Genomic DNA, 12,773 nt, shown 5'->3' with positions numbered 1-12,773 from the left:
AGTGAAATTCCTTGGTTTTTAATCCCCCTTTTCCTGTTTATTTTATTCCTGTTTATTTTATTAAGTGTTAACTGAAAGTTTAGATGAAATAAAACAAAACATTTACATTTGTATTACATTTTCTTTAAACCCTTTACTTTCATGCACAAAGTCTAAATTTTGGGCATACTCTTCCTGACATTGTTCCCTTTAATCTGGTGATGTCAAAAAACAAACTAAGAAACTGAAAGGATGCGTCAGGGCTGTTAAAGAGGGAGTGGATTGATGATGTCACAGAAGCAGCTTCATCTGAAAAAGTAATACACAGACTAGAAAGTAAGTTAAATGGACTCGAAGATATCTTAATCTATTCTGCTGAATCAGAAGGCAAGTCATGATAGGAGAGGCTGGGGAGAAGCCTATGGGTGAAAGTTTTTGACTCTGAAGATAAATATTTTCTCTTTCTCCATTTCTACCTCTTTAGATTCTCTTTTGCTTTCCATTCTTTTCTCTCTACAGGCATGTCTACACAGTAGCATTATTTTGTAATAACTGACGTTATTTCAAAATTACAAAATGCACATCTTCACAGTAAGCCTTTATTTCAAAATAGTGATGAGATAGCAGACTTCTTACTCCAACTCCTATAACCCTCGTTTTATGAGGAGTAAGGGAAGTCGAAGGAAGAGTGCTCTTCCTTTGACTTCCTGCTGTGTAGGCAGTGCCAAAAGCCGAATTAAGCTATTTTGACTTCAGCTATGCAATTGACGTAGCTGAAGTTGCATATCTTAATTCGACTTTGGTTCTGCTGTGTAGACATGCCCAAAGAGACAAGGAATAGGGTGGAATTATACCTGAAAAAGAAAGTAAAAGTCATGTAGATCATTATATGCCATCTGCAGGAATATAGACTAAAATTCTCTAATGACAAAGAGCAATAAACAGATAGATAAGTATGCATAAAGAAATCCTCCCTAACTGATGTGTGCAACTTTCTGGAGTCTCACAACAAGAATCATTATTAATTTTCCATTTTTCAGTTTATCTGATGCAGGACAAAAATTACAGTAGGATTGATGATCTATAGCTCATTTATTGTAATGCACTGCATCAATAGTCAATGAGCTCTGTTTTCTGAAAACTATTTCATTCTTCTTTTGCTATTAGTACAATAATGAAGCAGGTGCAGTATGTACTTGCATAAGAACTGAGAATGGCGTTAGCACCTACGTTGCACTGTACAGCTTTTGATACTTTGCATGCACATTATAAGCAACATCTGAGGACCGGCAGAGTTTAGAGGTTCAATATTCTCTCCCTTTCAGCCTCCTATGGCAGCGATGTAACCAGTTGGGGGCAGACTGATATTCTGGAAATTAAAGAGAAAAGAATTAAAAATTACAAATCCACTGTGATTTCTGCATCTGAGCCTTACCATTAATAATCTAATGTGAACAATTCTATTAGGTAAAAATGACGGGTGACTCCAAATGATATTTTTGAAATGTCAGAGCATGGGAAGGTTTACATTTGACATGCCATTTAAATACTTCAATACATTTTTATACAGGTTGGACCGAGTTGGTCCCGCGCCCTGGGGACCTGACTGGCCCCGATGAGGGGATTTCCTGGAACAGTGAAGGTCCCTCCTCTCATTGCTATGCTTCTACTGGGCTATGGCTCCAGCCTTCCCCCACTGCTGCCTCAGCCCCCTGGAGCTCTCCCCAGCCCTGCTGCTGCCAGGGCCGGAGAGCCATGGCCAGAGCTCCACAGCTGCCTGGCTCTGAGGCCAGGGTGGAGGGATGAGGCCAGTTCTCCACAGCCTGGATGGAACTCTGCAGCTGGGGCTGGGGCTGGGGCCAGAGCTTCCTGGCTGCTGCTGCATTTGGAGCTCCCCGGCCAGGGAGGGGCCAGGGAGCTCTGCTGGGACCAGAACTCCCTGCCATGACATTCATCCATCCTCCTCCCTCCCCCCCCCCCCCACCCACACACTTTGGGCTCCCAGCTGAGTCACCAGTGCCTCTTACAGTGCTCCTGCCCCTACGCCAGACCTCCATCCTGGGTTCTGTGGTGCAGGAAGATCCATGGTCCATGTCAGACCACTGATATTGCCAGACCAGGAAGTCCCGGTTAAGGGAGGTACAACCTATATTTTAAAATAAAACCTATCATACTAGTGTAAGATAAATATTTCCAATCTTTTTAACCTGCTAAAATATGAGATGTTACATAACTCTTTATAATGTTTCCAAATATTTCATCTGAAGATATTTCATTGACAACTTCTGTTGTTTTTGCTACACTTGTCTACCCCATCACATTTAATACTCTGATTACACTCCTACTTTATGATGGATACAATCTGATCATTATGGTGACATACAATCTCTTCAGCAGCTAAAGAAAAAAAATCTCCTATGGAGGGGTTTGAATTGTTTCACCCCTGTGATAACTCCAGTGTTAAAAAAATATACAAATAGCATGTGTAACAGCACACACCTCCTTCACAGTGTCCTCAGCTTCAGGCTGGAAAGAACACATTTAAGGGTGAAAGGGTTCATCAGTTCCCATCCCAAGTCAGTCTAGTGAAATGGCAAACAAACATGTCAGTTAGTTGCATTAAATATGGTGGTTATGCAATAGGAACATCCATTGCAAACTGTATTGAGATAAAAAAACTCCTTTCTCATAAGACTCTGAACTGCTTCTATGGTAATATCTTCTGCCTAGCAGGACTGGATTTGAACTGGCAGCCTAGTGGGAATAGGTTCTGTATTCCACAACCATGCCCTTGAGTCATCAGTCCTAGAGCCTATTTTACAAATTGTGTGCCCTGTCCCATTATGGTACCTAGCTGACCACTTTTACTCATGTACAATGTACTTGTACAAGACACAAATAAAAACAGCCCCTGCCCTGATGAACTTACACTTACAGTTGAACAAATAACGATACACAAATCAAAAAAATCCATGGAAAAAGGTGTTCGTGTTGATTCAAAACATTTAATTCTAATTTGAGTTAAGAATAATTTCAGGTTGATTAAAACTTTTTAAAATTTCTTTTCTACTGGGCTGTGTCCAGACTCAGGGTTTTTTTCGGGAAAAGTAGCCTTTTCCCGAAAAAACTTCCCCTGCGTCCAGACTCAAGCCGCGTTCTTTCGAAATTATTTCGAAAGAACGTGGCTTTTCTTTCGATGGCGGTAAACCTCGTTTCACGAGGAAGAATGCCTTCTTTCGAAAGTTCCTCTTTCAAAAGAAGGCGTTCTTCAATGTAAATAGGGCTTCCTCGAAAGAGAGCATCCAGACTCGCTGGGTGCTCTCTTTCGAAAAAGCGGATTGCTCTTTCGAAAGATCCGCCTGCAGTCTAGACGCGATCTTTCGAAAGAGGCTCTTTCGAAAGATGCTTTCGAAAGAGCCTCTTTCGAAAGAAGCCTGCAGTCTAGACATAGCCCTGGATAGAAGTGTTTTGGTTGTCTCAAAACTATTTTTTGTTAACAGATAGAGAGACAGGACACACTGGTAAATCCAGTGATTGGCCAAAAGATCAAAACAACCTTTTGAAAGTGGATTGTGTGATAGTAAAGTTGAGAGAAGCACATAAGATGGAATAATTTTACAGGTCATATTATGGAAAATGAACAGTTTGCTTCCCTAGCTGTCTTTGTCTAGAAGTAGATTCATGCTAGATAGCCTTAAGGATTACTTCATGAAAAATATTTTCACACATACTAGATCAGTTCCATTCCCAGTTGTGTAAACTAAATGTATTAAAAAATATATGGAAAAATATTCATGCTCAAGATTGCAATGAATTGGAAACACCTCAAAATAAGAAAAACAAATATAAAATCACAACTGCATTAAGCCTAACTAGAAAAGCCTAACTAGAAAAGCACATGTAGTGCTCCCAATTCTCTTTATTTACAGACCCCAAGGAAAATTAAGGATGACCCTTGACACAACCTTCAAATCTGAGTGTGAAACCTTTTCAGAGTGTGGGGGGCATTGGTTTGTGGAGTTCTGCTTTAGATCCACAAGGATAAGGATGAGCTACAAAGTCTGGATGAGCTACAAAGCTTTCCCAAAATCAGGGATGTTCAAATCCAGAATTTTGGTTTGGGCCCATCTTTCCAAATGAAGCCACCAAACACCCATACACTGAGAAATGTAGTATGGTGTACAATATTTTGAGGGAAGCCTGGGAATGGTAGGGCTAGATATCTCAAGGGATTTGTACTGTTATACAAAGAATATAGAGAATCAATTTGGGTATGTCTACACTACAAAGTTAGTTCGAACTAACGGACGTTAGTTCGAACTAACTTTAATAGGTGCTACACTAGCGCTCCGCTAGTTCGAATTTGAATCGAACTAGCGGAGCGCTTAGTTCGAACTAGGTAAACCTCATTTTACGAGGACTAACGCCTAGTTCGAACTAGCTAGTTCGAACTAAGGGCTGTGTAGCCCTTTAGTTCGAACTAGTGGGAGGCTAGCCCTCCCCAGGTTTCCCTGGTGGCCACTCTGGCCAACACCAGGGAAACTCTATGCCCCCCTCCCGGCCCCGGACCCCTTAAAGGGGCACGGGCTGGCTACGGTGCCCGTGCCAGGTGCAAGCCTGCCAGCACCCAGCTAGCAGACCCTGCACCTGGCACGGCACAGAGCCACCCACCCGATGCCCCCCAGCCCACCCCCTCTTGCCGGGACCAGGCTGGCGGCTCCCGGGAGTTTGCCCTGGACCGCAAGAGGCGGGCACCTTCCTGGGCTAGTGCGGACATCGTGGACCTCGTCCACGATCTCCGCACTAGGCACAGGAAAGTGGCCGTCTAGGGCAGGAGAGCTGCCAGCCTGGCCACCCAGGAGCAGGTGTGCATGAAAATCAAGGGGGTCCACTGAGACCCCCGACACTGAGCCCTGAGCTTACAATGGCCGTACTGGGTCAGACCAAAGGTCCATCTAGCCCAGTAGCCTGTCTGCCAACAGCGGCCAACCCTAGGGACCCTGGAGGGGATGGACCGAAGACAGTGACCAAGCCATTTGTCTCGTGCCATCCCTCTCCAGCCTTCCACAAACTTTGGGCAGGGACACCACTCCTACCCTCTGGCTAATAGGACTCCATGGACCCAACCTCCATGACTTGATCTCACTTCCCTTTAAACTCTGTTCTAGTTCTAGCCTTCACAGCCTCCTGCAGCAAGGAGTTCCACAGGTTAACTATTTGCTTTGTCAAGAAGAACAACTTTCTCTTACTAGTTTGTAGCCTGCTACCCATTCCTTTCCTTTGGTGTCCTCTAGTCCTTCTTTATGGGAACTCAGGAAGAACTTTTCTGAATGCACCCTCTCCACCCAACCCCTGCTTTTAGAGACCTCTATCCTGTCCCCCTCCGTCTCCTCTTTTCTAAGTTGAACAGTCCCAGTCTCTGTAGCCTCTCTTCATCTGGGACCTGTTCCCAACCCCTGATCATGTTAGTTGCCCTCCCCTCTCCCAGCCTTTCTCTTCCCCTCTCCCACCTCCTTTTCCCAGTCTCCCCCAGTTTTTTTTCAATAAAGACAGAGTCAATGTTGGAAGAAACGTTATCTTTATTTTGTACATCAATAAGAAGGGGGGCTAAGGAAGGGTAAGTGGAAGGAGGTGAGGGAGGAATGGGGCACGAGCCCCCGATGGGGAGGACTGGGCTGGCTCTGCGGGCTTCTGGGGGTGGAAGCTCTCCTGCAGCCCCCCAATTACTCCCTCTCCCCAGATGGCAGCCTGCGGCAAGTGCAGCTGGGCTGATGGCCGAGTGGTGTGATGTGCCCAGTGTGGGCACTCAGGGCACTCCAAGCCAGAACTTCTTTGCAAGCGGGGCACCCCTTAGAACTGTGTGTCCGGGGTGGGGGTCGGGACCCTTTAAGCGCAGCCCTCGGCTAGCCTGAGACAGCATCTCCATGCTCTAAGTCCTCCTTTTATGCCCTGCCGGCACTGCTTCCGGCCATCCTTAAGCCCTGTTCAGAGTCCACTCAATGTGGACTTGCTAGTTCGAACTAGCAAAACGCTAGTTCGAACTAGTTTTTAGTTCTAGATGCGTTAGTTCGAACTAGCTTAGTTCGAATTAACTAATTCGAACTAAGTTAGTTCGAACTAGCGCTGTAGTGTAGACGTACCCTTTGAAATCAACCTATGTAAAAAATGGCTAATGCTTGATTTCTGTTTAGTGGCCTAAGAGAAATGAGTTGGCATTTTCAGCTGATTCCTAGTGGACAAATGTCTGCATCACGATTGGCTGCCTCAGATCAACGACAGAATGGACATGAAACAGAACTATTTTTTGAGGTTATCTTTTCAGTCAGGGTAAATGCAGATTGGCTAGCAAGGTGAGGAATATTATCCTGCCCTGTGCACCCATGCGATGCATAAACAGAGAATTTGAATCCTAGGATAGGATTTTCCAAACACGTTCTCAGCATTGACCTAACTCTATTATTGGATTTCATTGTGAACAGCTGCCACACCCTCAATGCTGAGACCCCCCCCCACTAGGATTTCTAGTCCATAATCCTGTCTCTCACTGAAAAAGGGGTGGGGGAGGAAGGAAGCAAGCTATTCTAACTGTAAAGGACAGGGGTTATAAATAGAGAAACAGCAATACAGGCAGTCCCCGAGTTACGCGGATCCGACTTATGTCGGATCCGCAGTTACGAACGGGGCTTTTCTCGCCCCGGAGGACTGAAGCGGCGGGACACCCAGATGCGCTGCAGTCCCGCCGCCCCCATCCTCCGGGGCGAGAAAAGCTGCTCCCCGTCTTTCTGGTCTGCAGGGAGACCGGGAGCAAAGCCGCGGAGCACGCCCGCAGCGGGACAGCCCGGGCGCGCCTGGGCTGTACCGCTGCGGGCGTGCTCCAAGGCTTTGCTTCCCGTCTCCCTGGTCAGCAGACCAGGGAGCCGGAGCAAAGCCGTGGAGGACGTGGGCGGTCCCCCCCTCTCCCCCCAGCAGACCAGGCTTTTCTTGCCTACGTCTGGGGTAGAGCAGCTGGGGCGCTGCCGGGTTGGTCCCGCAGCGCCGCTACTCGGCGCTACTGTACCAACCCGGCAGCACCCCAGCTGCTCTGCCCCAGGTGTCCTGATTCAGCCGCTGCTGGTCAGTTTCAGCAGTGGCTGAATCAGGACGCCTGGGGCAGAGCAGCTGGGGTGCTGCTGGGTTGCTCCACTAGTGCCGAGGAGCGGCGCTACTGGAGCAACCCAGCAGCACCCCAGCTGCTCTGCCCCAGGCGTCCCCAAGTCAGCCGCTGCTGAAACTGACCAGGGGCTGACTACAGGAAGCCTGAGACAGTGTTGCTCTGCCCTGGGCTTCCTGGAATCAGCCGCTGATCAGTTTCAGCAGCAGCTGACTTGGGGACGCCTGGGTTTCTTAAGTTGAATCCATATGTAAGTCAGAACTGGCGTCCAGATTCAGCCGCTGTTGAAACTGATCAGTTTCAGCAGCGGCTGACGCCAGTTCCGACTTACATACAGATTCAACTTAAGAACAAACCTACAGTCCCTATCTTGTACGTAACCCGGGGACTGCCTGTACAGGGAAGGCATTTGTCTTATAGCTATGATTAATTGCCTCCTACAGGCTTGAATATGGAATTATTAAAAGCCCTAAGCAAGAGGAAGTATTTAGTTGGACTACCCAAAGAGAAGACCAGAGATTGAATTAGGACTCATATTTTCTCCTGAAAATTGCTAGCTAATTGTTCAGGTATAATGAAATTACTCTGAATTACCCAAATTGTCCTGGAGTAGAGTAGAATTAACTTATATATTTTATTTGCTGGCCAAACAAACAAACACAACAGATTGAATACCATTAATTTTGGCTTGACCAGAAACAAAAGACATTCATTTTTTGGGAGGCAAGCTGTAAAAATAATAATAAAAAAAGCTTAGTTTGAGTTTTTTAACCTATTTTAAAAATAAAATTGGAGTAAAATTGAAACTGAAAAGTTATTTCAAATTGAAATTTTTTATTTGAAAATGACAAAACAAAACATTGAAATAGTTTGGAATTCTTTTTTATTGGACTGATTAGGTGAAGTCAACATAAATTTGTGAAATGTTTTGGTTTGCTCAAATATGCTTCTTTTGTTTTAAAAACGTTTGAAATTTTGCTTAGCTTTATTCTTGAGTTCAGTCATTAAAAATGCCCTAAATTGCAATGATGAGTTTTGCCTAATCACTCTTTGTTTCCCATTAGATAAAAAATGGCTTGTTACTATCCCTTCAAACTTTTCAAACAGTTGAATTGCACTGAATTCTCTTAATCTGGATAGTTCTGATGGTAATTCTTGGCCCATTCCTGCTCTCATTGGGTATGTCTACACTACAAAGTTAGTTCGAACTAACGGACGTTAGTTCGAACTTTCATAGGTGCTACACTAGCGCTCAGTTAGTTCGAATTTAATTCGAACTAACGGAGCGCTTAGTTCGAACTAGGTAATCCTCATTCCACGAGGATTAAGCCTAGTTCGAACTAGCTAGTTCGAATTAAGGGATATGTAGCCCCTTAATTCGAACTAGTGGGAGGCTAGCCCTCTCCAGGTTTCCCTGGTGGCCACTCTGGCCAACACCAGGGAAACTCTACTGCCCCCCTCCCGGCCCCGGACCTCTTAAAGGGGCACGGTCTGGCTACGGTGCCCGTGCCAGGTGCAAGCCTGCCAGCACCCAGCCAGCAGACCCTAAACCTGGCACGGATCGAGCCACCCACCTGATGCCCCCCAGTCCTCTCCCTCTTCCCGGGACAAGGCTGGCGGCTCCCGGGAGCTTGCCCAGGACCACAAGAGGCGGGCACCCGCCTGGGCTAGTGCGGACATCGTGGACCTCGTCCACGATCTCCGCACGAGGCACAGGAAAGTGGCCGGTTTGGGCAGGATAGCTGCCAGCCTGGCCACCCAGGAGCAGGTGTGCAAGAGAATCAAGGGGGTCCACTGACACCCCCGACCCTGAGCCCTGAGCTTACAATGGCCGTCTTGGGTCAGACCAAATGTCCAACTAGCCCAGTAGCCTGTCTGCCGACAGCGGCCAACCCTAGGGACCCTGGAGGGGATGGACCAAAGACAGTGACCAAGCTATTTGTCTCGTGCCATCCCTCTCCAGCCTTCCACAAACCTTGGGCAGGGACACAACTCCTACCCCCTGGCTAATACCACTCCATGGACCCAACCTCCATGACTTGATCTCACTTCCCTTTAAACTCTGTTCTAGTTGTAGCCTTCACAGCCTCCTGCAGCAAGGAGTTCCACAGGTTGACTCTTTGCTTTGTGAAGAACAACTTTCTGTTACTAGTTTGAAGCCTGCTACCCATTCCTTTCCTTTGGTGTCCTCTAGTCCTTCTTTATGGGAACTAATGAAGAACTTTTCTGTATGCACCCTCTCCACCCCACTCATGCTTTTAGAGACCTCTATCCTGTCCCCCCTCCGTCTCCTCTTTTCTAAGCTGAAAAGTCCCAGTCTCTTTAGCCTCTCTTCATATGGGACCTGTTCCCAACCCCTGATCATTTTAGTTGCCCTCCCCTCTCCCATCCTCTCTCTTCCCCTCTCCCACCTCCTTTTCCCAGTCTCCCCCAGTTTTGTTCAATAAAGACAGATTCCATTTTGGAAGAAACGTTATCTTTATTTTGTACATCAAGAAGAGGGGCTAGGGAAGGGTAAGTGGAAGGAGGTGAGGGAGGAATGGGGCACGAGCCCCCGATGGGGAGGACTGGGTTGGCTCTGCGGGCTTCTGGGGGTGGAAGCTCTCCTGCAGCCCCCCAATTGCCCCCTCTCCCTAGATGGCAGCCTGCTGCAAGTGCAGCCGGGCTGATGGGTGAGTGCTGTGATGTGCCCAGTGTGGGCACTCAGGGCACTCCAAGCCAGGACTGCTTTGCAAGCGGGGAACCCTGAGAACTGTCTGTCCGGGGTGGGGATCGGGACCCTTTAAGCACAGCCCTCGGCTAGCCTGAGACAGCATCTCCACGCTCTAAGTCCTCCTCTGATGCCCTGCCGGCACTGCTTCCGGCCATCCTTAAGCCAGGTTCAGGGTCCACTTAATGTGGACGCGCTAGTTTGAATTAGCAAAACGCTAATTCGAACTAGTTTTTAGTTCTAGATGCATTAGTTCAAATTAGCTTAGTTCGAATTAACTAATTCGAACTAAGTTAGTTCGAATTAACATTGTAGCGTAGACGTACCCATTGTTATTAACTGATTTTTTTGTCATTAAATCTTTGAAGGACCAGGATTGGATACGCTATGTGGACATGTTTACACATATGTCCTTTATTGATGTTCACCTGTTCGAAAGCCCTTAAGGCTTATTTCATAGACAACAGCTTGCAGAGATATTTCAGCTTGAGTGGTAGATCCAAAACACAGACTTTTATCTATGACTATTATATGGCCCCCAATTCCTCTCAATCTTTTTTTAGATGTAAGACTAGTAGACCCAGGGTTCTGATTGTAGCTATGTACCTATGTGTGGTTAATTTGAAGAGGTGATTACTTTACATAGTTAAGCATGTTGTCTCAAGCATGAAGTTTGACACCCTTCCACCTCTGCAGTTCATAAAAGAAAATTTAAAAAATCCTCATTGCACCACATTTTAAGAGTTATGACTTACTGACAATGATAAATGCAGGACAATGTAGCACTTTAAAGACTAACAAGATGGTTTATTAGATGATGAGCTTTCATGGGCCAGACCCACTTCCTCAGATCAAATAGTGGAAGAAAGTAGTCACGACCATATATACCAAAGGATACAATTAAAAAAAATGAACAAATATGAAAAGGACAAATCACATTGCAGAACAGGAGGGGGATGCGGGGGGGGGGGGGGGAAGGAAGGAAGGTAAGTGTCTGTGAATTGATGATATTAGAGGTAGGGATGTTTGTGAGTTAATGGTATTAGAGGTGATAATTGGGGAAACTGTCTTGGTAATGGGTGAGATAGTTCAAATGTTTGTTAAGTCTTTGTTGGCAAGTGTCGAATTTTAACATGAATGACAGTTCAGAGGATTCCCTTTCAAGTGCAGATGTAAAAGGTCTTTGTAGCAGAATGCAGGTGGTCAAGTCATTGAGAGAGTGTCCTTTCTGGTTAAAATGGCAAGAAACTGTTTTCTCTTTGTGATCTTGTCTGATATCTGTTTTGTGGGCATTAATCCTTTGGCGAAGTGTCTGAGATGTTTGTCCAATGTACATAGCAGACGGACAATGATAACACTTTCTGAAAATTGTGATTAAATTGTGTAAGTCCTTTTATTCAGAATTAAAAACTTAAAATAGCTTCTTTCTGAAAAATATGCAATGCCTATTGTTCCTTTGTGTCCTTCTCTTTGCCAAGGAAATCATATAATACCATCGAATCTGAAACATAAGCAAATTTTGGTACTGACTGTGCAAGAAGCAGTTTTCAGAGCTGCAGTAGTAAGATGTTTGAGAAATGCCATCATTTGAAAACTAAATTATTTGTCAATAAATTCAACAGGGAAAATATCAGGGAGACAAAAGGGCTTGTCTACATCATGTAGCAATGTGCATTATTGGGGAGAGGGGAGGTGATCCTAAAATGAACTAACATGTGGCTCATTATTTGACACAGTACTACTTCAGAGAGCACTAAGAGTATGTCTACACTACCACCCTAGTTCGAACTAGGGTGGTAATGTAGGCAACCAGAGTTGCAAATGAAGCCTGGGATTTGAATTTCCCGGGCTTCATTTGCATAAAGCCGGGCGCCGCCATTTTTAAATGTCCGCTAGTGCGGACTCCGTGCCACACGGCTACACGTGGCACGGACTAGGTAGTTCGGACTACGCTTCCTAGTCCGAACTACCGTTACTCCTCGTGAAACTGATGCAGCAAGCCAAACCCTAGAGGTGCCAGAGCTCAACCCTGGCAAGCCCTGGCCCAAATTAAGCACTGATTAGTACTTGGATCAACTCCCATATGAGGAGAAATTAAAAGCACGGAGACTGTTCATTTTATGAAAGAGATGAAGAAGGGGTGATATGAAAGAGGTTTAGACAGTCATGAAAAAACAACAAATGGTCCGGTAGCACTTTATAGACTAATTAAACATGTTTCGTTAGTCTATAAAGTGCTACCAGACCATTTGTTTTTTTTTTCTGTAACAGACTAACTCAGCTACCCCCTGAAGTTCCTGAACATAGTTATGAAAGGTGACTATTCAGGCTAGAATTGCTAGTTAGATCCTGCTTAGCCCTGAAGTTAAAACATGCTAATAGGTTACAAATGTACAAGCCAGTGGTTAATAAGCATTTTTGTAGACCTCCCTACACCAAACTGATATCCCACAGACGCTCTTCTCCAGGGGGCCCACAAGTGGGTGTCCTGTTGTTGTAGGGCAGGGGCAAGCCAGGCACAAAGCTCCTGGAAGGTGGACTTCCACATCTGGAGGTTTCGGAGCCACTGGTTGTCGTCCTGCTGTTGCATAACAAGCCAGTCCCACCAGTCAGAACTGGTGTCCAGCCTCCAATCTCGCCTCTCCAGGAATAAATTCGGGAGCAAGGGCAGTAGGGCTGCAGCCTGAGGGGCTCAAAGCTGGGCTCTGAATCCAGCTCTGCCGCAAACGTCATGATGATCTCATGAAGATGCAGCAGAACTTCCATCATCACAGTGTGGGGCCATCGCCTGCCCAGGAGTCGCTCAGGCTCCATGGCCAAAAACACAGTGCAAAGCAAAAAACCAAACCTGAAAATAAACTGCTGTGGTGTCCGAGGAAGCAGGGCAACCAGAGCAAAAACTTTGTTTCCCTCTAAAAGGTAGGCAAGCCAGGA

General features: G+C 46.0%; 1 long non-coding RNA gene across 1 annotated transcript in view; it reads right to left on the bottom strand.

Annotated features, from left to right (window-relative positions):
* Positions 1-827: 827 nt before the first annotated feature.
* Positions 828-12,773, bottom strand: part of LOC112545921 (uncharacterized) — a 33,368-nt gene continuing 21,422 nt past the window's right edge. Inside the window, exons 2-3 of the long non-coding RNA XR_012903145.1 lie at positions 2,479-2,561; positions 828-1,348 (exon numbers count right to left, since the gene is read on the bottom strand). This is a non-coding gene — a long non-coding RNA (uncharacterized LOC112545921). The remainder of the gene's footprint in view (positions 1,349-2,478; positions 2,562-12,773) is intronic.

This window comes from Pelodiscus sinensis, chromosome 4 (assembly GCF_049634645.1).
Source record: "Pelodiscus sinensis isolate JC-2024 chromosome 4, ASM4963464v1, whole genome shotgun sequence".
NCBI lineage: Eukaryota > Metazoa > Chordata > Testudines > Trionychidae > Pelodiscus > Pelodiscus sinensis.
Note: the sequence above shows the minus strand (reverse complement) of the source record. Positions and strands in the feature narration are given on the sequence as shown.